General features: G+C 46.1%; 12 non-coding genes and 4 pseudogenes across 12 annotated transcripts; all 16 read left to right on the top strand.

The window, feature by feature from the left end:
• Window positions 1-282: 282 nt before the first annotated feature.
• LOC141176810 (U2 spliceosomal RNA) lies at window positions 283-473 on the top strand. Its single transcript, XR_012253463.1, has one exon. It is a non-coding gene; the product is annotated as a U2 spliceosomal RNA (small nuclear RNA).
• A 1115-nt stretch (window positions 474-1588) lies between these two features.
• LOC141176797 (U2 spliceosomal RNA) lies at window positions 1589-1779 on the top strand. Its single transcript, XR_012253451.1, has one exon. It is a non-coding gene; the product is annotated as a U2 spliceosomal RNA (small nuclear RNA).
• A 2893-nt stretch (window positions 1780-4672) lies between these two features.
• LOC141177912 (U2 spliceosomal RNA) lies at window positions 4673-4853 on the top strand (annotated as a pseudogene).
• A 1115-nt stretch (window positions 4854-5968) lies between these two features.
• Window positions 5969-6159, top strand: LOC141176785 (U2 spliceosomal RNA). Its single transcript, XR_012253440.1, has one exon. It is a non-coding gene; the product is annotated as a U2 spliceosomal RNA (small nuclear RNA).
• A 1115-nt stretch (window positions 6160-7274) lies between these two features.
• Window positions 7275-7465, top strand: LOC141176772 (U2 spliceosomal RNA). Its single transcript, XR_012253429.1, has one exon. It is a non-coding gene; the product is annotated as a U2 spliceosomal RNA (small nuclear RNA).
• Window positions 7466-8580: 1115 nt separating this feature from the next.
• LOC141176760 (U2 spliceosomal RNA) lies at window positions 8581-8771 on the top strand. The gene has a single exon (XR_012253418.1). It is a non-coding gene; the product is annotated as a U2 spliceosomal RNA (small nuclear RNA).
• A 1115-nt stretch (window positions 8772-9886) lies between these two features.
• On the top strand, window positions 9887-10077 carry LOC141176748 (U2 spliceosomal RNA). The gene has a single exon (XR_012253407.1). It is a non-coding gene; the product is annotated as a U2 spliceosomal RNA (small nuclear RNA).
• A 1115-nt stretch (window positions 10078-11192) lies between these two features.
• On the top strand, window positions 11193-11383 carry LOC141177636 (U2 spliceosomal RNA). Its single transcript, XR_012254212.1, has one exon. It is a non-coding gene; the product is annotated as a U2 spliceosomal RNA (small nuclear RNA).
• A 1115-nt stretch (window positions 11384-12498) lies between these two features.
• On the top strand, window positions 12499-12689 carry LOC141176736 (U2 spliceosomal RNA). Its single transcript, XR_012253396.1, has one exon. It is a non-coding gene; the product is annotated as a U2 spliceosomal RNA (small nuclear RNA).
• Window positions 12690-13804: 1115 nt separating this feature from the next.
• LOC141178128 (U2 spliceosomal RNA) lies at window positions 13805-13896 on the top strand (annotated as a pseudogene).
• A 794-nt stretch (window positions 13897-14690) lies between these two features.
• On the top strand, window positions 14691-14867 carry LOC141177909 (U2 spliceosomal RNA; annotated as a pseudogene).
• A 1115-nt stretch (window positions 14868-15982) lies between these two features.
• Window positions 15983-16173, top strand: LOC141177481 (U2 spliceosomal RNA). The gene has a single exon (XR_012254071.1). It is a non-coding gene; the product is annotated as a U2 spliceosomal RNA (small nuclear RNA).
• Window positions 16174-17285: 1112 nt separating this feature from the next.
• On the top strand, window positions 17286-17401 carry LOC141178063 (U2 spliceosomal RNA; annotated as a pseudogene).
• A 524-nt stretch (window positions 17402-17925) lies between these two features.
• Window positions 17926-18107, top strand: LOC141177726 (U2 spliceosomal RNA). Its single transcript, XR_012254293.1, has one exon. It is a non-coding gene; the product is annotated as a U2 spliceosomal RNA (small nuclear RNA).
• A 1115-nt stretch (window positions 18108-19222) lies between these two features.
• Window positions 19223-19413, top strand: LOC141176724 (U2 spliceosomal RNA). The gene has a single exon (XR_012253385.1). It is a non-coding gene; the product is annotated as a U2 spliceosomal RNA (small nuclear RNA).
• A 1115-nt stretch (window positions 19414-20528) lies between these two features.
• LOC141176712 (U2 spliceosomal RNA) lies at window positions 20529-20719 on the top strand. Its single transcript, XR_012253374.1, has one exon. It is a non-coding gene; the product is annotated as a U2 spliceosomal RNA (small nuclear RNA).
• The last annotated feature ends 870 nt before the right edge of the window (window positions 20720-21589 follow it).

The following is a 21589-nucleotide window of genomic DNA, read 5'->3' as shown; positions in this document are numbered from 1 at the left end:
CTGCTCGTTCCACCCCACCCCCCGCCTTAATTGGTTCTCCTCCCTTCCAACGGTGTTGAGGCGGGTGGGAACAGCAGGGGGTGAAGGTGCTGTGTTTAAAGAGGTGGAGTTATGCAGATCTAAAACGCGTGGATTGCAGCAGCAGCAAGCCGAAAAGTGCAGGCATGTAAGGGATCTAGAGGTTGACAACATGTCTTCTTAGCGGGAGTCCAGGAGCTCATCTCCACAAATGGACTTTTCAGGATCCTTGGGTGGCTCCGTAGTTTGAAACCAATTCTGGTTATCGCTTCTCGGCCTTTTGGCTAAGATCAAGTGTAGTATCTGTTCTTATCAGTTTAATATCTGATACGTCCCCTATCTGGGGACCATATATTAAATGGATTTTTAGAACAGGGAGATGGAAAAAGAGCTTGCTCTGTCCACTCCACGCATTGACCTGGTATTGCAGTATCTCCAGGACCGGTGCACCCCTTCTTTAATGCAGTTTCTAAAATCAGAAAGAATTGAATTCAATGTTTTTTGTTCATTTTGCTTGTTTGTCGGATTTTGGGATGGACTCTTTGGCTTTGCTTTTCTTCTCCTCATTGGATTTTTCATGTTCAAAGTTGCAGAAGCCAGATTACAAGCTCATTTTGGTTCAACTTCAGCAACTGTGCATTGCATTGCCATGTAATGTGATGCAATGCTATCTTTCTAGCTCTCCCTTTTTACTTCCTTTTGCATAAACAGACATATTAGGCAAGCATTTTGGAGCTTTCACCTAAATAACTACAGGTGGTGAGATAAGCTGCACAATATAATTGACCTTTCAGTATATTGTTGCACACACACCATCTATTTAGCAAATGCCCTTGTTATCAACAGCAGCCTTTTAAACTCACCTGAGCTAACAGGTATGTGCGCTGGTTACTCTGCTGCGCTTAAAATTTCTTTTTTGGTTTGCTACAATGCCTTTTCTGAAACGTTGTCTCCTTCTGCTGGAACACTGACTTCTTTCATTTAATGCCTGCAGACTATAAAAGAGAACCCAACCCAAAAAGTTTGGTTGATTAGTCTGTGGCATTCTGTTAAACTGTTGCTTATGGCGGTCTCTGTGAGCTTCTCAGCGACATTCAGCCAGCCAGGTATCCTGCCTGCAGTAGATGGAATGTGGCAATGGAACGCTGGCTGCGCGTGTCATAATAGGCTCTGAGCCTTTATATACCTGTGCACAGCAGCAGCCACCTTCAGTCTGCTGCTGGACAGCCAGCAGCAGCAGCAGCAGGAGAGGTATGTAATCAGGAGCCCTCCTGCTAAGGGTAGACAGCTGCTCGTTCCACCCCACCCCCCGCCTTAATTGGTTCTCCTCCCTTCCAACGGTGTTGAGGCGGGTGGGAACAGCAGGGGGTGAAGGTGCTGTGTTTAAAGAGGTGGAGTTATGCAGATCTAAAACGCGTGGATTGCAGCAGCAGCAAGCCGAAAAGTGCAGGCATGTAAGGGATCTAGAGGTTGACAACATGTCTTCTTAACGGGAGTCCAGGAGCTCATCTCCACAAATGGACTTTTCAGGATCCTTGGGTGGCTCCGTAGTTTGAAACCAATTCTGGTTATCGCTTCTCGGCCTTTTGGCTAAGATCAAGTGTAGTATCTGTTCTTATCAGTTTAATATCTGATACGTCCCCTATCTGGGGACCATATATTAAATGGATTTTTAGAACAGGGAGATGGAAAAAGAGCTTGCTCTGTCCACTCCACGCATTGACCTGGTATTGCAGTATCTCCAGGACCGGTGCACCCCTTCTTTAATGCAGTTTCTAAAATCAGAAAGAATTGAATTCAATGTTTTTTGTTCATTTTGCTTGTTTGTCGGATTTTGGGATGGACTCTTTGGCTTTGCTTTTCTTCTCCTCATTGGATTTTTCATGTTCAAAGTTGCAGAAGCCAGATTACAAGCTCATTTTGGTTCAACTTCAGCAACTGTGCATTGCATTGCCATGTAATGTGATGCAATGCTATCTTTCTAGCTCTCCCTTTTTACTTCCTTTTGGATAAACAGACATATTAGGCAAGCATTTTGGAGCTTTCACCTAAATAACTACAGGTGGTGAGATAAGCTGCACAATATAATTGACCTTTCAGTATATTGTTGCACACACACCATCTATTTAGCAAATGCCCTTGTTATCAACAGCAGCCTTTTAAACTCACCTGAGCTAACAGGTATGTGCGCTGGTTACTCTGCTGCGCTTAAAATTTCTTTTTTGGTTTGCTACAATGCCTTTTCTGAAACGTTGTCTCCTTCTGCTGGAACACTGACTTCTTTCATTTAATGCCTGCAGACTATAAAAGAGAACCCAACCCAAAAAGTTTGGTTGATTAGTCTGTGGCATTCTGTTAAACTGTTGCTTATGGCGGTCTCTGTGAGCTTCTCAGCGACATTCAGCCAGTCAGGTACCCTGCCTGCAGTAGATGGAATGTGGCAATGGAACGCTGGCTGCGCGTGTCATAATAGGCTCTGAGCCTTTATATACCTGTGCACAGCAGCAGCCACCTTCAGTCTGCTGCTGGACAGCCAGCAGCAGCAGCAGCAGGAGAGGTATGTAATCAGGAGCCCTCCTGCTAAGGGTAGACAGCTGCTCGTTCCACCCCACCCCCCGCCTTAATTGGTTCTCCTCCCTTCCAACGGTGTTGAGGCGGGTGGGAACAGCAGGGGGTGAAGGTGCTGTGTTTAAAGAGGTGGAGTTATGCAGATCTAAAACGCGTGGATTGCAGCAGCAGCAAGCCGAAAAGTGCAGGCATGTAAGGGATCTAGAGGTTGACAACATGTCTTCTTAACGGGAGTCCAGGAGCTCATCTCCACAAATGGACTTTTCAGGATCCTTGGGTGGCTCCGTAGTTTGAAACCAATTCTGGTTATCGCTTCTCGGCCTTTTGGCTAAGATCAGGTGTAGTATCTTTTGAAAAGGCGGTTTTGGATGTTGGCCGCCCTAGTAGATTGATACATTATGCACACTGGGGTTTAGGCGCTTGTTAGTATGCCAGGTGGCTAATATAGTCATCTGGTGGAAAGCATGGCCCCCCAGGATCGACGCCATTGGGCCGGGGAAGATCGAAAGCCCGAAGTGTGAAGTGCCCCAGGAGTGGTGACCCTGGGGTGCCTTAACTCACTGGGATTGGGAACCCCACTTGAGTTTATGGCACATTTGCACAAGCACTTCAAATTTTCTTTCTTCGCACACACCCTTATTCCGGGCCTTCTGGCCTTAGGATGGGGAATTTTTCAATTCCCGGTCGAAGGTCCGGGCAGTATTATACTGTGAAACCTTCACTATTTATTTAATTTCTTTGTCACTGTGTGTCCACTTATTCACGTGTGTCACGTCCTACTAGGACTTTGTCGGGATGCGGTTCCCTTACGGGTTCCTCTCTTGGCAGGTCTAGGGGGGGAGTGTGTGGCCATCAGGTTCCGCTCCCCCCTGAACCCCCCCTGGCTCTCCTCTTTTGGGAGGAGAGCTTTGTTGGCTCCCCTCTTCCGGGAGGGGAGCACAGTCTTTGGCTCCCAGTGCCTTGCTCGGGTGAGAACTCGGGCAGGTGCTGGGGGTAAGATTGGGTCGCCTCTGGCTTCGGCTGGAGGTGGCTTTTTGTCCCTGTTCCTCGCTGTGGCCTTTTGGCTCGGAGGGACGGGGAATGGTTTGGGGGACCCTTCTCCTTTTGGAGAGGGTTTCAAGAAGACCAGCATCCTAGTGCACTTTTTTTGTGGCACTTGTCACTTTTTTAAGCGCACTCGGGTTTTGTACACGAATTCGGGCTTTCGAAAAAAAAAAAAGAAAAGAAAGAAAAAAAAATCTTTCGAAAAGGCGGTTTTGGATGTTGGCCGCCCTAGTAGATTGATACATTATGCACACTGGGGTTTAGGCGCTTGTTAGTACGCCAGGTGGCTAATATAGTCATCTGGTGGAAAGCATGGCCCCCCAGGATCGACGCCATTGGGCCGGGGAAGATCGAAAGCCCGAAGTGTGAAGTGCCCCAGGAGTGGTGACCCTGGGGTGCCTTAACTCACTGGGATTGGGAACCCCACTTGAGTTTATGGCACATTTGCACAAGCACTTCAAATTTTCTTTCTTCGCACACACCCTTATTCCGGGCCTTCTGGCCTTAGGATGGGGAATTTTTCAATTCCCGGTCGAAGGTCCGGGCAGTATTATACTGTGAAACCTTCAGTATTTATTTAATTTCTTTGTCACTGTGTGTCCACTTATTCACGTGTGTCACGTCCTACTAGGATTTTGTCGGGATGCGGTTCCCTTACGGGTTCCTCTCTTGGCAGGTCTAGGGGGGGAGTGTGTGGCCATCAGGTTCCGCTCCGCCCTGAACCCCCCTGGCTCTCCTCTTTTGGGAGGAGAGCGTTGTTGGCTCCCCTCTTCCGGGAGGGGAGCACAGTCTTTGGCTCCCAGTGCCTTGCTCGGGTGAGAACTCGGGCAGGTGCTGGGGGTAAGATTGGGTCGCCTCTGGCTTCGGCTGGAGGTGGCTTTTTGTCCCTGTTCCTCGCTGTGGCCTTTTGGCTCGGAGGGACGGGGAATGGTTAGGGGGACCATTCTCCTTTTGGAGAGGGTTTCAAGAAGACCAGCATCCTAGTGCACTTTTTTTGTGGCACTTGTCACTTTTTTAAGCGCACTCGGGTTTTGTACACGAATTCGGGCTTTCGAAAAAAAAAAAAAAAATCTGTTCTTATCAGTTTAATATCTGATACGTCCCCTATCTGGGGACCATATATTAAATGGATTTTTAGAACAGGGAGATGGAAAAAGAGCTTGCTCTGTCCACTCCACGCATTGACCTGGTATTGCAGTATCTCCAGGACCGGTGCACCCCTTCTTTAATGCAGTTTCTAAAATCAGAAAGAATTGAATTCAATGTTTTTTGTTCATTTTGCTTGTTTGTCGGATTTTGGGATGGACTCTTTGGCTTTGCTTTTCTTCTCCTCATTGGATTTTTCATGTTCAAAGTTGCAGAAGCCAGATTACAAGCTCATTTTGGTTCAACTTCAGCAACTGTGCATTGCATTGCCATGTAATGTGATGCAATGCTATCTTTCTAGCTCTCCCTTTTTACTTCCTTTTGGATAAGCAGACATATTAGGCAAGCATTTTGGAGCTTTCACCTAAATAACTACAGGTGGTGAGATAAGCTGCACAATATAATTGACCTTTCAGTATATTGTTGCACACACACCATCTATTTAGCAAATGCCCTTGTTATCAACAGCAGCCTTTTAAACTCACCTGAGCTAACAGGTATGTGCGCTGGTTACTCTGCTGCGCTTAAAATTTCTTTTTTGGTTTGCTACAATGCCTTTTCTGAAACGTTGTCTCCTTCTGCTGGAACACTGACTTCTTTCATTTAATGCCTGCAGACTATAAAAGAGAACCCAACCCAAAAAGTTTGGTTGATTAGTCTGTGGCATTCTGTTAAACTGTTGCTTATGGCGGTCTCTGTGAGCTTCTCAGCGACATTCAGCCAGCCAGGTATCCTGCCTGCAGTAGATGGAATGTGGCAATGGAACGCTGGCTGCGCGTGTCATAATAGGCTCTGAGCCTTTATATACCTGTGCACAGCAGCAGCCACCTTCAGTCTGCTGCTGGACAGCCAGCAGCAGCAGCAGCAGGAGAGGTATGTAATCAGGAGCCCTCCTGCTAAGGGTAGACAGCTGCTCGTTCCACCCCACCCCCCGCCTTAATTGGTTCTCCTCCCTTCCAACGGTGTTGAGGCGGGTGGGAACAGCAGGGGGTGAAGGTGCTGTGTTTAAAGAGGTGGAGTTATGCAGATCTAAAACGCGTGGATTGCAGCAGCAGCAAGCCGAAAAGTGCAGGCATGTAAGGGATCTAGAGGTTGACAACATGTCTTCTTAACGGGAGTCCAGGAGCTCATCTCCACAAATGGACTTTTCAGGATCCTTGGGTGGCTCCGTAGTTTGAAACCAATTCTGGTTATCGCTTCTCGGCCTTTTGGCTAAGATCAAGTGTAGTATCTGTTCTTATCAGTTTAATATCTGATACGTCCCCTATCTGGGGACCATATATTAAATGGATTTTTAGAACAGGGAGATGGAAAAAGAGCTTGCTCTGTCCACTCCACGCATTGACCTGGTATTGCAGTATCTCCAGGACCGGTGCACCCCTTCTTTAATGCAGTTTCTAAAATCAGAAAGAATTGAATTCAATGTTTTTTGTTCATTTTGCTTGTTTGTCGGATTTTGGGATGGACTCTTTGGCTTTGCTTTTCTTCTCCTCATTGGATTTTTCATGTTCAAAGTTGCAGAAGCCAGATTACAAGCTCATTTTGGTTCAACTTCAGCAACTGTGCATTGCATTGCCATGTAATGTGATGCAATGCTATCTTTCTAGCTCTCCCTTTTTACTTCCTTTTGGATAAACAGACATATTAGGCAAGCATTTTGGAGCTTTCACCTAAATAACTACAGGTGGTGAGATAAGCTGCACAATATAATTGACCTTTCAGTATATTGTTGCACACACACCATCTATTTAGCAAATGCCCTTGTTATCAACAGCAGCCTTTTAAACTCACCTGAGCTAACAGGTATGTGCGCTGGTTACTCTGCTGCGCTTAAAATTTCTTTTTTGGTTTGCTACAATGCCTTTTCTGAAACGTTGTCTCCTTCTGCTGGAACACTGACTTCTTTCATTTAATGCCTGCAGACTATAAAAGAGAACCCAACCCAAAAAGTTTGGTTGATTAGTCTGTGGCATTCTGTTAAACTGTTGCTTATGGCGGTCTCTGTGAGCTTCTCAGCGACATTCAGCCAGCCAGGTATCCTGCCTGCAGTAGATGGAATGTGGCAATGGAACGCTGGCTGCGCGTGTCATAATAGGCTCTGAGCCTTTATATACCTGTGCACAGCAGCAGCCACCTTCAGTCTGCTGCTGGACAGCCAGCAGCAGCAGCAGCAGGAGAGGTATGTAATCAGGAGCCCTCCTGCTAAGGGTAGACAGCTGCTCGTTCCACCCCACCCCCCGCCTTAATTGGTTCTCCTCCCTTCCAACGGTGTTGAGGCGGGTGGGAACAGCAGGGGGTGAAGGTGCTGTGTTTAAAGAGGTGGAGTTATGCAGATCTAAAACGCGTGGATTGCAGCAGCAGCAAGCCGAAAAGTGCAGGCATGTAAGGGATCTAGAGGTTGACAACATGTCTTCTTAACGGGAGTCCAGGAGCTCATCTCCACAAATGGACTTTTCAGGATCCTTGGGTGGCTCCGTAGTTTGAAACCAATTCTGGTTATCGCTTCTCGGCCTTTTGGCTAAGATCAAGTGTAGTATCTGTTCTTATCAGTTTAATATCTGATACGTCCCCTATCTGGGGACCATATATTAAATGGATTTTTAGAACAGGGAGATGGAAAAAGAGCTTGCTCTGTCCACTCCACGCATTGACCTGGTATTGCAGTATCTCCAGGACCGGTGCACCCCTTCTTTAATGCAGTTTCTAAAATCAGAAAGAATTGAATTCAATGTTTTTTGTTCATTTTGCTTGTTTGTCGGATTTTGGGATGGACTCTTTGGCTTTGCTTTTCTTCTCCTCATTGGATTTTTCATGTTCAAAGTTGCAGAAGCCAAATTACAAGCTCATTTTGGTTCAACTTCAGCAACTGTGCATTGCATTGCCATGTAATGTGATGCAATGCTATCTTTCTAGCTCTCCCTTTTTACTTCCTTTTGGATAAACAGACATATTAGGCAAGCATTTTGGAGCTTTCACCTAAATAACTACAGGTGGTGAGATAAGCTGCACAATATAATTGACCTTTCAGTATATTGTTGCACACACACCATCTATTTAGCAAATGCCCTTGTTATCAACAGCAGCCTTTTAAACTCACCTGAGCTAACAGGTATGTGCGCTGGTTACTCTGCTGCGCTTAAAATTTCTTTTTTGGTTTGCTACAATGCCTTTTCTGAAACGTTGTCTCCTTCTGCTGGAACACTGACTTCTTTCATTTAATGCCTGCAGACTATAAAAGAGAACCCAACCCAAAAAGTTTGGTTGATTAGTCTGTGGCATTCTGTTAAACTGTTGCTTATGGCGGTCTCTGTGAGCTTCTCAGCGACATTCAGCCAGCCAGGTATCCTGCCTGCAGTAGATGGAATGTGGCAATGGAACGCTGGCTGCGCGTGTCATAATAGGCTCTGAGCCTTTATATACCTGTGCACAGCAGCAGCCACCTTCAGTCTGCTGCTGGACAGCCAGCAGCAGCAGCAGCAGGAGAGGTATGTAATCAGGAGCCCTCCTGCTAAGGGTAGACAGCTGCTCGTTCCACCCCACCCCCCGCCTTAATTGGTTCTCCTCCCTTCCAACGGTGTTGAGGCGGGTGGGAACAGCAGGGGGTGAAGGTGCTGTGTTTAAAGAGGTGGAGTTATGCAGATCTAAAACGCGTGGATTGCAGCAGCAGCAAGCCGAAAAGTGCAGGCATGTAAGGGATCTAGAGGTTGACAACATGTCTTCTTAACGGGAGTCCAGGAGCTCATCTCCACAAATGGACTTTTCAGGATCCTTGGGTGGCTCCGTAGTTTGAAACCAATTCTGGTTATCGCTTCTCGGCCTTTTGGCTAAGATCAAGTGTAGTATCTGTTCTTATCAGTTTAATATCTGATACGTCCCCTATCTGGGGACCATATATTAAATGGATTTTTAGAACAGGGAGATGGAAAAAGAGCTTGCTCTGTCCACTCCACGCATTGACCTGGTATTGCAGTATCTCCAGGACCGGTGCACCCCTTCTTTAATGCAGTTTCTAAAATCAGAAAGAATTGAATTCAATGTTTTTTGTTCATTTTGCTTGTTTGTCGGATTTTGGGATGGACTCTTTGGCTTTGCTTTTCTTCTCCTCATTGGATTTTTCATGTTCAAAGTTGCAGAAGCCAGATTACAAGCTCATTTTGGTTCAACTTCAGCAACTGTGCATTGCATTGCCATGTAATGTGATGCAATGCTATATTTCTAGCTCTCCCTTTTTACTTCCTTTTGGATAAACAGACATATTAGGCAAGCATTTTGGAGCTTTCACCTAAATAACTACAGGTGGTGAGATAAGCTGCACAATATAATTGACCTTTCAGTATATTGTTGCACACACACCATCTATTTAGCAAATGCCCTTGTTATCAACAGCAGCCTTTTAAACTCACCTGAGCTAACAGGTATGTGCGCTGGTTACTCTGCTGCGCTTAAAATTTCTTTTTTGGTTTGCTACAATGCCTTTTCTGAAACGTTGTCTCCTTCTGCTGGAACACTGACTTCTTTCATTTAATGCCTGCAGACTATAAAAGAGAACCCAACCCAAAAAGTTTGGTTGATTAGTCTGTGGCATTCTGTTAAACTGTTGCTTATGGCGGTCTCTGTGAGCTTCTCAGCGACATTCAGCCAGCCAGGTATCCTGCCTGCAGTAGATGGAATGTGGCAATGGAACGCTGGCTGCGCGTGTCATAATAGGCTCTGAGCCTTTATATACCTGTGCACAGCAGCAGCCACCTTCAGTCTGCTGCTGGACAGCCAGCAGCAGCAGCAGCAGGAGAGGTATGTAATCAGGAGCCCTCCTGCTAAGGGTAGACAGCTGCTCGTTCCACCCCACCCCCCGCCTTAATTGGTTCTCCTCCCTTCCAACGGTGTTGAGGCGGGTGGGAACAGCAGGGGGTGAAGGTGCTGTGTTTAAAGAGGTGGAGTTATGCAGATCTAAAACGCGTGGATTGCAGCAGCAGCAAGCCGAAAAGTGCAGGCATGTAAGGGATCTAGAGGTTGACAACATGTCTTCTTAACGGGAGTCCAGGAGCTCATCTCCACAAATGGACTTTTCAGGATCCTTGGGTGGCTCCGTAGTTTGAAACCAATTCTGGTTATCGCTTCTCGGCCTTTTGGCTAAGATCAAGTGTAGTATCTGTTCTTATCAGTTTAATATCTGATACGTCCCCTATCTGGGGACCATATATTAAATGGATTTTTAGAACAGGGAGATGGAAAAAGAGCTTGCTCTGTCCACTCCACGCATTGACCTGGTATTGCAGTATCTCCAGGACCGGTGCACCCCTTCTTTAATGCAGTTTCTAAAATCAGAAAGAATTGAATTCAATGTTTTTTGTTCATTTTGCTTGTTTGTCGGATTTTGGGATGGACTCTTTGGCTTTGCTTTTCTTCTCCTCATTGGATTTTTCATGTTCAAAGTTGCAGAAGCCAGATTACAAGCTCATTTTGGTTCAACTTCAGCAACTGTGCATTGCATTGCCATGTAATGTGATGCAATGCTATCTTTCTAGCTCTCCCTTTTTACTTCCTTTTGGATAAACAGACATATTAGGCAAGCATTTTGGAGCTTTCACCTAAATAACTACAGGTGGTGAGATAAGCTGCACAATATAATTGACCTTTCAGTATATTGTTGCACACACACCATCTATTTAGCAAATGCCCTTGTTATCAACAGCAGCCTTTTAAACTCACCTGAGCTAACAGGTATGTGCGCTGGTTACTCAGCTGCGCTTAAAATTTCTTTTTTGGTTTGCTACAATGCCTTTTCTGAAACGTTGTCTCCTTCTGCTGGAACACTGACTTCTTTCATTTAATGCCTGCAGACTATAAAAGAGAACCCAACCCAAAAAGTTTGGTTGATTAGTCTGTGGCATTCTGTTAAACTGTTGCTTATGGCGGTCTCTGTGAGCTTCTCAGCGACATTCAGCCAGCCAGGTATCCTGCCTGCAGTAGATGGAATGTGGCAATGGAACGCTGGCTGCGCGTGTCATAATAGGCTCTGAGCCTTTATATACCTGTGCACAGCAGCAGCCACCTTCAGTCTGCTGCTGGACAGCCAGCAGCAGCAGCAGCAGGAGAGGTATGTAATCAGGAGCCCTCCTGCTAAGGGTAGACAGCTGCTCGTTCCACCCCACCCCCCGCCTTAATTGGTTCTCCTCCCTTCCAACGGTGTTGAGGCGGGTGGGAACAGCAGGGGGTGAAGGTGCTGTGTTTAAAGAGGTGGAGTTATGCAGATCTAAAACGCGTGGATTGCAGCAGCAGCAAGCCGAAAAGTGCAGGCATGTAAGGGATCTAGAGGTTGACAACATGTCTTCTTAACGGGAGTCCAGGAGCTCATCTCCACAAATGGACTTTTCAGGATCCTTGGGTGGCTCCGTAGTTTGAAACCAATTCTGGTTATCGCTTCTCGGCCTTTTGGCTAAGATCAAGTGTAGTATCTGTTCTTATCAGTTTAATATCTCATACGTCCCCTATCTGGGGACCATATATTAAATGGATTTTTAGAACAGGGAGATGGAAAAAGAGCTTGCTCTGTCCACTCCACGCATTGACCTGGTATTGCAGTATCTCCAGGACCGGTGCACCCCTTCTTTAATGCAGTTTCTAAAATCAGAAAGAATTGAATTCAATGTTTTTTGTTCATTTTGCTTGTTTGTCGGATTTTGGGATGGACTCTTTGGCTTTGCTTTTCTTCTCCTCATTGGATTTTTCATGTTCAAAGTTGCAGAAGCCAGATTACAAGCTCATTTTGGTTCAACTTCAGCAACTGTGCATTGCATTGCCATGTAATGTGATGCAATGCTATCTTTCTAGCTCTCCCTTTTTACTTCCTTTTGGATAAACAGACATATTAGGCAAGCATTTTGGAGCTTTCACCTAAATAACTACAGGTGGTGAGATAAGCTGCACAATATAATTGACCTTTCAGTATATTGTTGCACACACACCATCTATTTAGCAAATGCCCTTGTTATCAACAGCAGCCTTTTAAACTCACCTGAGCTAACAGGTATGTGCGCTGGTTACTCTGCTGCGCTTAAAATTTCTTTTTTGGTTTGCTACAATGCCTTTTCTGAAACGTTGTCTCCTTCTGCTGGAACACTGACTTCTTTCATTTAATGCCTGCAGACTATAAAAGAGAACCCAACCCAAAAAGTTTGGTTGATTAGTCTGTGGCATTCTGTTAAACTGTTGCTTATGGCGGTCTCTGTGAGCTTCTCAGCGACATTCAGCCAGCCAGGTATCCTGCCTGCAGTAGATGGAATGTGGCAATGGAACGCTGGCTGCGCGTGTCATAATAGGCTCTGAGCCTTTATATACCTGTGCACAGCAGCAGCCACCTTCAGTCTGCTGCTGGACAGCCAGCAGCAGCAGCAGCAGGAGAGGTATGTAATCAGGAGCCCTCCTGCTAAGGGTAGACAGCTGCTCGTTCCACCCCACCCCCCGCCTTAATTGGTTCTCCTCCCTTCCAACGGTGTTGAGGCGGGTGGGAACAGCAGGGGGTGAAGGTGCTGTGTTTAAAGAGGTGGAGTTATGCAGATCTAAAACGCGTGGATTGCAGCAGCAGCAAGCCGAAAAGTGCAGGCATGTAAGGGATCTAGAGGTTGACAACATGTCTTCTTAACGGGAGTCCAGGAGCTCATCTCCACAAATGGACTTTTCAGGATCCTTGGGTGGCTCCGTAGTTTGAAACCAATTCTGGTTATCGCTTCTCGGCCTTTTGGCTAAGATCAAGTGTAGTATCTGTTCTTATCAGTTTAATATCTGATACGTCCCCTATCTGGGGACCATATATTAAATGGATTTTTAGAACAGGGAGATGGAAAAAGAGCTTGCTCTGTCCACTCCACGCATTGACCTGGTATTGCAGTATCTCCAGGACCGGTGCACCCCTTCTTTAATGCAGTTTCTAAAATCAGAAAGAATTGAATTCAATGTTTTTTGTTCATTTTGCTTGTTTGTCGGATTTTGGGATGGACTCTTTGGCTTTGCTTTTCTTCTCCTCATTGGATTTTTCATGTTCAAAGTTGCAGAAGCCAGATTACAAGCTCATTTTGGTTCAACTTCAGCAACTGTGCATTGCATTACCATGTAATGTGATGCAATGCTATCTTTCTAGCTCTCCCTTTTTACTTCCTTTTGGATAAACAGACATATTAGGCAAGCATTTTGGAGCTTTCACCTAAATAACTACAGGTGGTGAGATAAGCTGCACAATATAATTGACCTTTCAGTATATTGTTGCACACACACCATCTATTTAGCAAATGCCCTTGTTATCAACAGCAGCCTTTTAAACTCACCTGAGCTAACAGGTATGTGCGCTGGTTACTCTGCTGCGCTTAAAATTTCTTTTTTGGTTTGCTACAATGCCTTTTCTGAAACGTTGTCTCCTTCTGCTGGAACACTGACTTCTTTCATTTAATGCCTGCAGACTATAAAAGAGAACCCAACCCAAAAAGTTTGGTTGATTAGTCTGTGGCATTCTGTTAAACTGTTGCTTATGGCGGTCTCTGTGAGCTTCTCAGCGACATTCAGCCAGCCAGGTATCCTGCCTGCAGTAGATGGAATGTGGCAATGGAAGGCTGGCTGCGCGTGTCATAATAGGCTCTGAGCCTTTATATACCTGTGCACAGCAGCAGCCACCTTCAGTCTGCTGCTGGACAGCCAGCAGCAGCAGCAGCAGGAGAGGTATGTAATCAGGAGCCCTCCTGCTAAGGGTAGACAGCTGCTCGTTCCACCCCACCCCCCGCCTTAATTGGTTCTCCTCCCTTCCAACGGTGTTGAGGCGGGTGGGAACAGCAGGGGGTGAAGGTGCTGTGTTTAAAGAGGTGGAGTTATGCAGATCTAAAACGCGTGGATTGCAGCAGCAGCAAGCCGAAAAGTGCAGGCATGTAAGGGATCTAGAGGTTGACAACATGTCTTCTTAACGGGAGTCCAGGAGCTCATCTCCACAAATGGACTTTTCAGGATCCTTGGGTGGCTCCGTAGTTTGAAACCAATTCTGGTTATCGCTTCTCGGCCTTTTGGCTAAGATCAAGTGTAGTATCTTTCGAAAAGGCGGTTTTGGATGTTGGCCGCCCTAGTAGATTGATACATTATGCACACTGGGGTTTAGGCGCTTGTTAGTACGCCAGGTGGCTAATATAGTCATCTGGTGGAAAGCATGGCCCCCCAGGATCGACGCCATTGGGCCGGGGAAGATCGAAAGCCCGAAGTGTGAAGTGCCCCAGGAGTGGTGACCCTGGGGTGCCTTAACTCACTGGGATTGGGAACCCCACTTGAGTTTATGGCACATTTGCACAAGCACTTCAAATTTTCTTTCTTCGCACACACCCTTATTCCGGGCCTTCTGGCCTTAGGATGGGGAATTTTTCAATTCCCGGTCGAAGGTCCGGGCAGTATTATACTGTGAAACCTTCACTATTTATTTAATTTCTTTGTCACTGTGTGTCCACTTATTCACGTGTGTCACGTCCTACTAGGATTTTGTCGGGATGCGGTTCCCTTACGGGTTCCTCTCTTGGCAGGTCTAGGGGGGGAGTGTGTGGCCATCAGGTTCCGCTCCCCCCTGAACCCCCCTGGCTCTCCTCTTTCGGGAGGAGAGCGTTGTTGGCTCCCCTCTTCCGGGAGGGGAGCACAGTCTTTGGCTCCCAGTGCCTTGCTCGGGTGAGAACTCGGGCAGGTGCTGGGGGTAAGATTGGGTCGCCTCTGGCTTCGGCTGGAGGTGGCTTTTTGTCCCTATTCCTCGCTGTGGCCTTTTGGCTCGGAGGGACGGGGAATGGTTTGGGGGACCCTTCTCCTTTTGGAGAGGGTTTCAAGAAGACCAGCATCCTAGTGCACTTTTTTTGTGGCACTTGTCACTTTTTTAAGCGCACTCGGGTTTTGTACACGAATTCGGGCTTTCAAAAAAAAAAAAATCTGTTCTTATCAGTTTAATATCTGATACGTCCCCTATCTGGGGACCATATATTAAATGGATTTTTAGAACAGGGAGATGGAAAAAGAGCTTGCTCTGTCCACTCCACGCATTGACCTGGTATTGCAGTATCTCCAGGACCGGTGCACCCCTTCTTTAATGCAGTTTCTAAAATCAGAAAGAATTGAATTCAATGTTTTTTGTTCATTTTGCTTGTTTCTCGGATTTTGGGATGGACTCTTTGGCTTTGCTTTTCTTCTCCTCATTGGATTTTTCATGTTCAAAGTTGCAGAAGCCAGATTACAAGCTCATTTTGGTTCAACTTCAGCAACTGTGCATTGCATTGCCATGTAATGTGATGCAATGCTATCTTTCTAGCTCTCCCTTTTTACTTCCTTTTGGATAAACAGACATATTAGGCAAGCATTTTGGAGCTTTCACCTAAATAACTACAGGTGGTGAGATAAGCTGCACAATATAATTGACCTTTCAGTATATTGTTGCACACACACCATCTATTTAGCAAATGCCCTTGTTATCAACAGCAGCCTTTTAAACTCACCTGAGCTAACAGGTATGTGCGCTGGTTACTCTGCTGCGCTTAAAATTTCTTTTTTGGTTTGCTACAATGCCTTTTCTGAAACGTTGTCTCCTTCTGCTGGAACACTGACTTCTTTCATTTAATGCCTGCAGACTATAAAAGAGAACCCAACCCAAAAAGTTTGGTTGATTAGTCTGTGGCATTCTGTTAAACTGTTGCTTATGGCGGTCTCTGTGAGCTTCTCAGCGACATTCAGCCAGCCAGGTATCCTGCCTGCAGTAGATGGAATGTGGCAATGGAACGCTGGCTGCGCGTGTCATAATAGGCTCTGAGCCTTTATATACCTGTGCACAGCAGCAGCCACCTTCAGTCTGCTGCTGGACAGCCAGCAGCAGCAGCAGCAGGAGAGGTATGTAATCAGGAGCCCTCCTGCTAAGGGTAGACAGCTGCTCGTTCCACCCCACCCCCCGCCTTAATTGGTTCTCCTCCCTTCCAACGGTGTTGAGGCGGGTGGGAACAGCAGGGGGTGAAGGTGCTGTGTTTAAAGAGGTGGAGTTATGCAGATCTAAAACGCGTGGATTGCAGCAGCAGCAAGCCGAAAAGTGCAGGCATGTAAGGGATCTAGAGGTTGACAACATGTCTTCTTAACGGGAGTCCAGGAGCTCATCTCCACAAATGGACTTTTCAGGATCCTTGGGTGGCTCCGTAGTTTGAAACCAATTCTGGTTATCGCTTCTCGGCCTTTTGGCTAAGATCAAGTGTAGTATCTGTTCTTATCAGTTTAATATCTGATACGTCCCCTATCTGGGGACCATATATTAAATGGATTTTTAGAACAGGGAGATGGAAAAAGAGCTTGCTCTGTCCACTCCACGCATTGACCTGGTATTGCAGTATCTCCAGGACCGGCGCACCCCTTCTTTAATGCAGTTTCTAAAATCAGAAAGAATTGAATTCAATGTTTTTTGTTCATTTTGCTTGTTTGTCGGATTTTGGGATGGACTCTTTGGCTTTGCTTTTCTTCTCCTCATTGGATTTTTCATGTTCAAAGTTGCAGAAGCCAGATTACAAGCTCATTTTGGTTCAACTTCAGCAACTGTGCATTGCATTGCCATGTAATGTGATGCAATGCTATCTTTCTAGCTCTCCCTTTTTACTTCCTTTTGGATAAACAGACATATTAGGCAAGCATTTTGGAGCTTTCACCTAAATAACTACAGGTGGTGAGATAAGCTGCACAATATAATTGACCTTTCAGTATATTGTTGCACACACACCATCTATTTAGCAAATGCCCTTGTTATCAACAGCAGCCTTTTAAACTCACCTGAGCTAACAGGTATGTGCGCTGGTTACTCTGCTGCGCTTAAAATTTCTTTTTTGGTTTGCTACAATGCCTTTTCTGAAACGTTGTCTCCTTCTGCTGGAACACTGACTTCTTTCATTTAATGCCTGCAGACTATAAAAGAGAACCCAACCCAAAAAGTTTGGTTGATTAGTCTGTGGCATTCTGTTAAACTGTTGCTTATGGCGGTCTCTGTGAGCTTCTCAGCGACATTCAGCCAGCCAGGTATCCTGCCTGCAGTAGATGGAATGTGGCAATGGAACGCTGGCTGCGCGTGTCATAATAGGCTCTGAGCCTTTATATACCTGTGCACAGCAGCAGCCACCTTCAGTCTGCTGCTGGACAGCCAGCAGCAGCAGCAGGAGAGGTATGTAATCAGGAGCCCTCCTGCTAAGGGTAGACAGCTGCTCGTTCCACCCCACCCCCCGCCTTAATTGGTTCTCCTCCCTTCCAACGATGTTGAGGCGGGTGGGAACAGCAGGGGGTGAAGGTGCTGTGTTTAAAGAGGTGGAGTTATGCAGATCTAAAACGCGTGGATTGCAGCAGCAGCAAGCCGAAAAGTGCAGGCATGTAAGGGATCTAGAGGTTGACAACATGTCTTCTTAACGGGAGTCCAGGAGCTCATCTCCACAAATGGACTTTTCAGGATCCTTGGGTGGCTCCGTAGTTTGAAACCAATTCTGGTTATCGCTTCTCGGCCTTTTGGCTAAGATCAAGTGTAGTATCTTTTGAAAAGGCAGTTTTGTCCTTGGGCTGCCCTAGTAAATTGATGCATATTACACACTGGTTTGGTGCACTTGTTAGGACGCCAGGTGGCTCATAGAGTTATCTGATGGAAAACATGGCCCTCCAGGATCGAAGTCACTAGGCTGGGTAAGTGTGAGGGCTTTGGAGCAATGTGCTTCAGGAGTAGGCGCCCTGGTGGGAGTCCAAGCTTACTGTGACTGGGAACCCCAGAAAGACTTGGCTTCGTAGCACGCCGCACCTTTGCCAATCATACTTTCTGAGCAACCCCCCCTATTCCTGGCCTCCGGGCTAGGAAGGGGAATTTTTATAAACCCGGTCGGAGGTCCGGTCAGCTTTGGGCTGAGAAACCAACACAGGCTCCAGCTCCACTAGGGTGGCAGCCTAGATGGAAGCTGGGAGCACGAAAACGGCTCTTCTCCGGCTTCGGCTAGGGAGAGCATCGGAGATCCCTGACCCTCGCTGTGGCCTTCTGGCTCGGAGGGATGGGGATGGTTTATTGGGGACCCTCTCCTCCGGGAAGGGTCCACATGAATCCTCGCCTCGTGCGCTGTTTTGGTGTGACTTCGGTCACATTTTTCAGTGCCTTGGATGCAGCTTCAATCAAAAAATCTGTTCTTATCAGTTTAATATCTGATATGTCCCCTATCTGGAGACCATATATTAAATGGATTTTTAGAACAGGGAGATGGAAAAAGAGCTTGCTCTGTCCACTCCACGCATTGACCTGGTATTGCAGTATCTCCAGGACCGGTGCACCCCTTCTTTAATGCAGTTTCTAAAATCAGAAAGAATTGAATTCAATGTTTTTTGTTCATTTTGCTTGTTTGTCGGATTTTGGGATGGACTCTTTGGCTTTGCTTTTCTTCTCCTCATTGGATTTTTCATGTTCAAAGTTGCAGAAGCCAGATTACAAGCTAATTTTGGTTCAACTTCAGCAACTGTGCATTGCATTGCCATGTAATGTGATGCAATGCTATCTTTCTAGCTCTCCCTTTTTACTTCCTTTTGGATAAACAGACATATTAGGCAAGCATTTTGGAGCTTTCACCTAAATAACTACAGGTGGTGAGATAAGCTGCACAATATAATTGACCTTTCAGTATATTGTTGCACACACACCATCTATTTAGCAAATGCCCTTGTTATCAACAGCAGCCTTTTAAACTCACCTGAGCTAACAGGTATGTGCGCTGGTTACTCTGCTGCGCTTAAAATTTCTTTTTTGGTTTGCTACAATGCCTTTTCTGAAACGTTGTCTCCTTCTGCTGGAACACTGACTTCTTTCATTTAATGCCTGCAGACTATAAAAGAGAACCCAACCCAAAAAGTTTGGTTGATTAGTCTGTGGCATTCTGTTAAACTGTTGCTTATGGCGGTCTCTGTGAGCTTCTCAGCGACATTCAGCCAGCCAGGTATCCTGCCTGCAGTAGATGGAATGTGGCAATGGAACGCTGGCTGCGCGTGTCATAATAGGCTCTGAGCCTTTATATACCTGTGCACAGCAGCAGCCACCTTCAGTCTGCTGCTGGACAGCCAGCAGCAGCAGCAGCAGGAGAGGTATGTAATCAGGAGCCCTCCTGCTAAGGGTAGACAGCTGCTCGTTCCACCCCACCCCCCGCCTTAATTGGTTCTCCTCCCTTCCAACGGTGTTGAGGCGGGTGGGAACAGCAGGGGGTGAAGGTGCTGTGTTTAAAGAGGTGGAGTTATGCAGATCTAAAACGCGTGGATTGCAGCAGCAGCAAGCCGAAAAGTGCAGGCATGTAAGGGATCTAGAGGTTGACAACATGTCTTCTTAACGGGAGTCCAGGAGCTCATCTCCACAAATGGACTTTTCAGGATCCTTGGGTGGCTCCGTAGTTTGAAACCAATTCTGGTTATCGCTTCTCGGCCTTTTGGCTAAGATCAAGTGTAGTATCTGTTCTTATCAGTTTAATATCTGATACGTCCCCTATCTGGGGACCATATATTAAATGGATTTTTAGAACAGGGAGATGGAAAAAGAGCTTGCTCTGTCCACTCCACGCATTGACCTGGTATTGCAGTATCTCCAGGACCGGTGCACCCCTTCTTTAATGCAGTTTCTAAAATCAGAAAGAATTGAATTCAATGTTTTTTGTTCATTTTGCTTGTTTGTCGGATTTTGGGATGGACTCTTTGGCTTTGCTTTTCTTCTCCTCATTGGATTTTTCATGTTCAAAGTTGCAGAAGCCAGATTACAAGCTCATTTTGGTTCAACTTCAGCAACTGTGCATTGCATTGCCATGTAATGTGATGCAATGCTATCTTTCTAGCTCTCCCTTTTTACTTCCTTTTGGATAAACAGACATATTAGGCAAGCATTTTGGAGCTTTCACCTAAATAACTACAGGTGGTGAGATAAGCTGCACAATATAATTGACCTTTCAGTATATTGTTGCACACACACCATCTATTTAGCAAATGCCCTTGTTATCAACAGCAGCCTTTTAAACTCACCTGAGCTAACAGGTATGTGCGCTGGTTACTCTGCTGCGCTTAAAATTTCTTTTTTGGTTTGCTACAATGCCTTTTCTGAAACGTTGTCTCCTTCTGCTGGAACACTGACTTCTTTCATTTAATGCCTGCAGACTATAAAAGAGAACCCAACCCAAAAAGTTTGGTTGATTAGTCTGTGGCATTCTGTTAAACTGTTGCTTATGGCGGTCTCTGTGAGCTTCTCAGCGACATTCAGCCAGCCAGGTATCCTGCCTGCAGTAGATGGAATGTGGCAATGGAACGCTGGCTGCGCGTGTCATAATAGGCTCTGAGCCTTTATATACCTGTGCACAGCAGCAGCCACCTTCAGTCTGCTGCTGGACAGCCAGCAGCAGCAGCAGCAGGAGAGGTATGTAATCAGGAGCCCTCCTGCTAAGGGTAGACAGCTGCTCGTTCCACCCCACCCCCCGCCTTAATTGGTTCTCCTCCCTTCCAACGGTGTTGAGGCGGGTGGGAACAGCAGGGGGTGAAGGTGCTGTGTTTAAAGAGGTGGAGTTATGCAGATCTAAAACGCGTGGATTGCAGCAGCAGCAAGCCGAAAAGTGCAGGCATGTAAGGGATCTAGAGGTTGACAACATGTCTTCTTAACGGGAGTCCAGGAGCTCATCTCCACAAATGGACTTTTCAGGATCCTTGGGTGGCTCCGTAGTTTGAAACCAATTCTGGTTATCGCTTCTCGGCCTTTTGGCTAAGATCAAGTGTAGTATCTGTTCTTATCAGTTTAATATCTGATACGTCCCCTATCTGGGGACCATATATTAAATGGATTTTTAGAACAGGGAGATGGAAAAAGAGCTTGCTCTGTCCACTCCACGCATTGACCTGGTATTGCAGTATCTCCAGGACCGGTGCACCCCTTCTTTAATGCAGTTTCTAAAATCAGAAAGAATTGAATTCAATGTTTTTTGTTCATTTTGCTTGTTTGTCGGATTTTGGGATGGACTCTTTGGCTTTGCTTTTCTTCTCCTCATTGGATTTTTCATGTTCAAAGTTGCAGAAGCCAGATTACAAGCTCATTTTGGTTCAACTTCAGCAACTGTGCATTGCATTGCCATGTAATGTGATGCAATGCTATCTTTCTAGCTCTCCCTTTTTACTTTCTTTTGGATAAACAGACATATTAGGCAAGCATTTTGGAGCTTTCACCTAAATAACTACAGGTGGTGAGATAAGCTGCACAATATAATTGACCTTTCAGTATATTGTTGCACACACACCATCTATTTAGCAAATGCCCTTGTTATCAACAGCAGCCTTTTAAACTCACCTGAGCTAACAGGTATGTGCGCTGGTTACTCTGCTGCGCTTAAAATTTCTTTTTTGGTTTGCTACAATGCCTTTTCTGAAACGTTGTCTCCTTCTGCTGGAACACTGACTTCTTTCATTTAATGCCTGCAGACTATAAAAGAGAACCCAACCCAAAAAGTTTGGTTGATTAGTCTGTGGCATTCTGTTAAACTGTTGCTTATGGCGGTCTCTGTGAGCTTCTCAGCGACATTCAGCCAGCCAGGTATCCTGCCTGCAGTAGATGGAATGTGGCAATGGAACGCTGGCTGCGCGTGTCATAATAGGCTCTGAGCCTTTATATACCTGTGCACAGCAGCAGCCACCTTCAGTCTGCTGCTGGACAGCCAGCAGCAGCAGCAGGAGAGGTATGTAATCAGGAGCCCTCCTGCTAAGGGTAGACAGCTGCTCGTTCCACCCCACCCCCCGCCTTAATTGGTTCTCC

This window comes from Phyllobates terribilis, unplaced genomic scaffold, assembly GCF_046119375.1.
Source record: "Phyllobates terribilis strain yellow unplaced genomic scaffold, ASM4611937v1 Scaffold_27__1_contigs__length_16484149, whole genome shotgun sequence".
In the NCBI taxonomy this organism is placed as follows: Eukaryota; Metazoa; Chordata; class Amphibia; order Anura; family Dendrobatidae; genus Phyllobates; species Phyllobates terribilis.
This window is presented reverse-complemented; position numbering and strand designations above follow the sequence as displayed.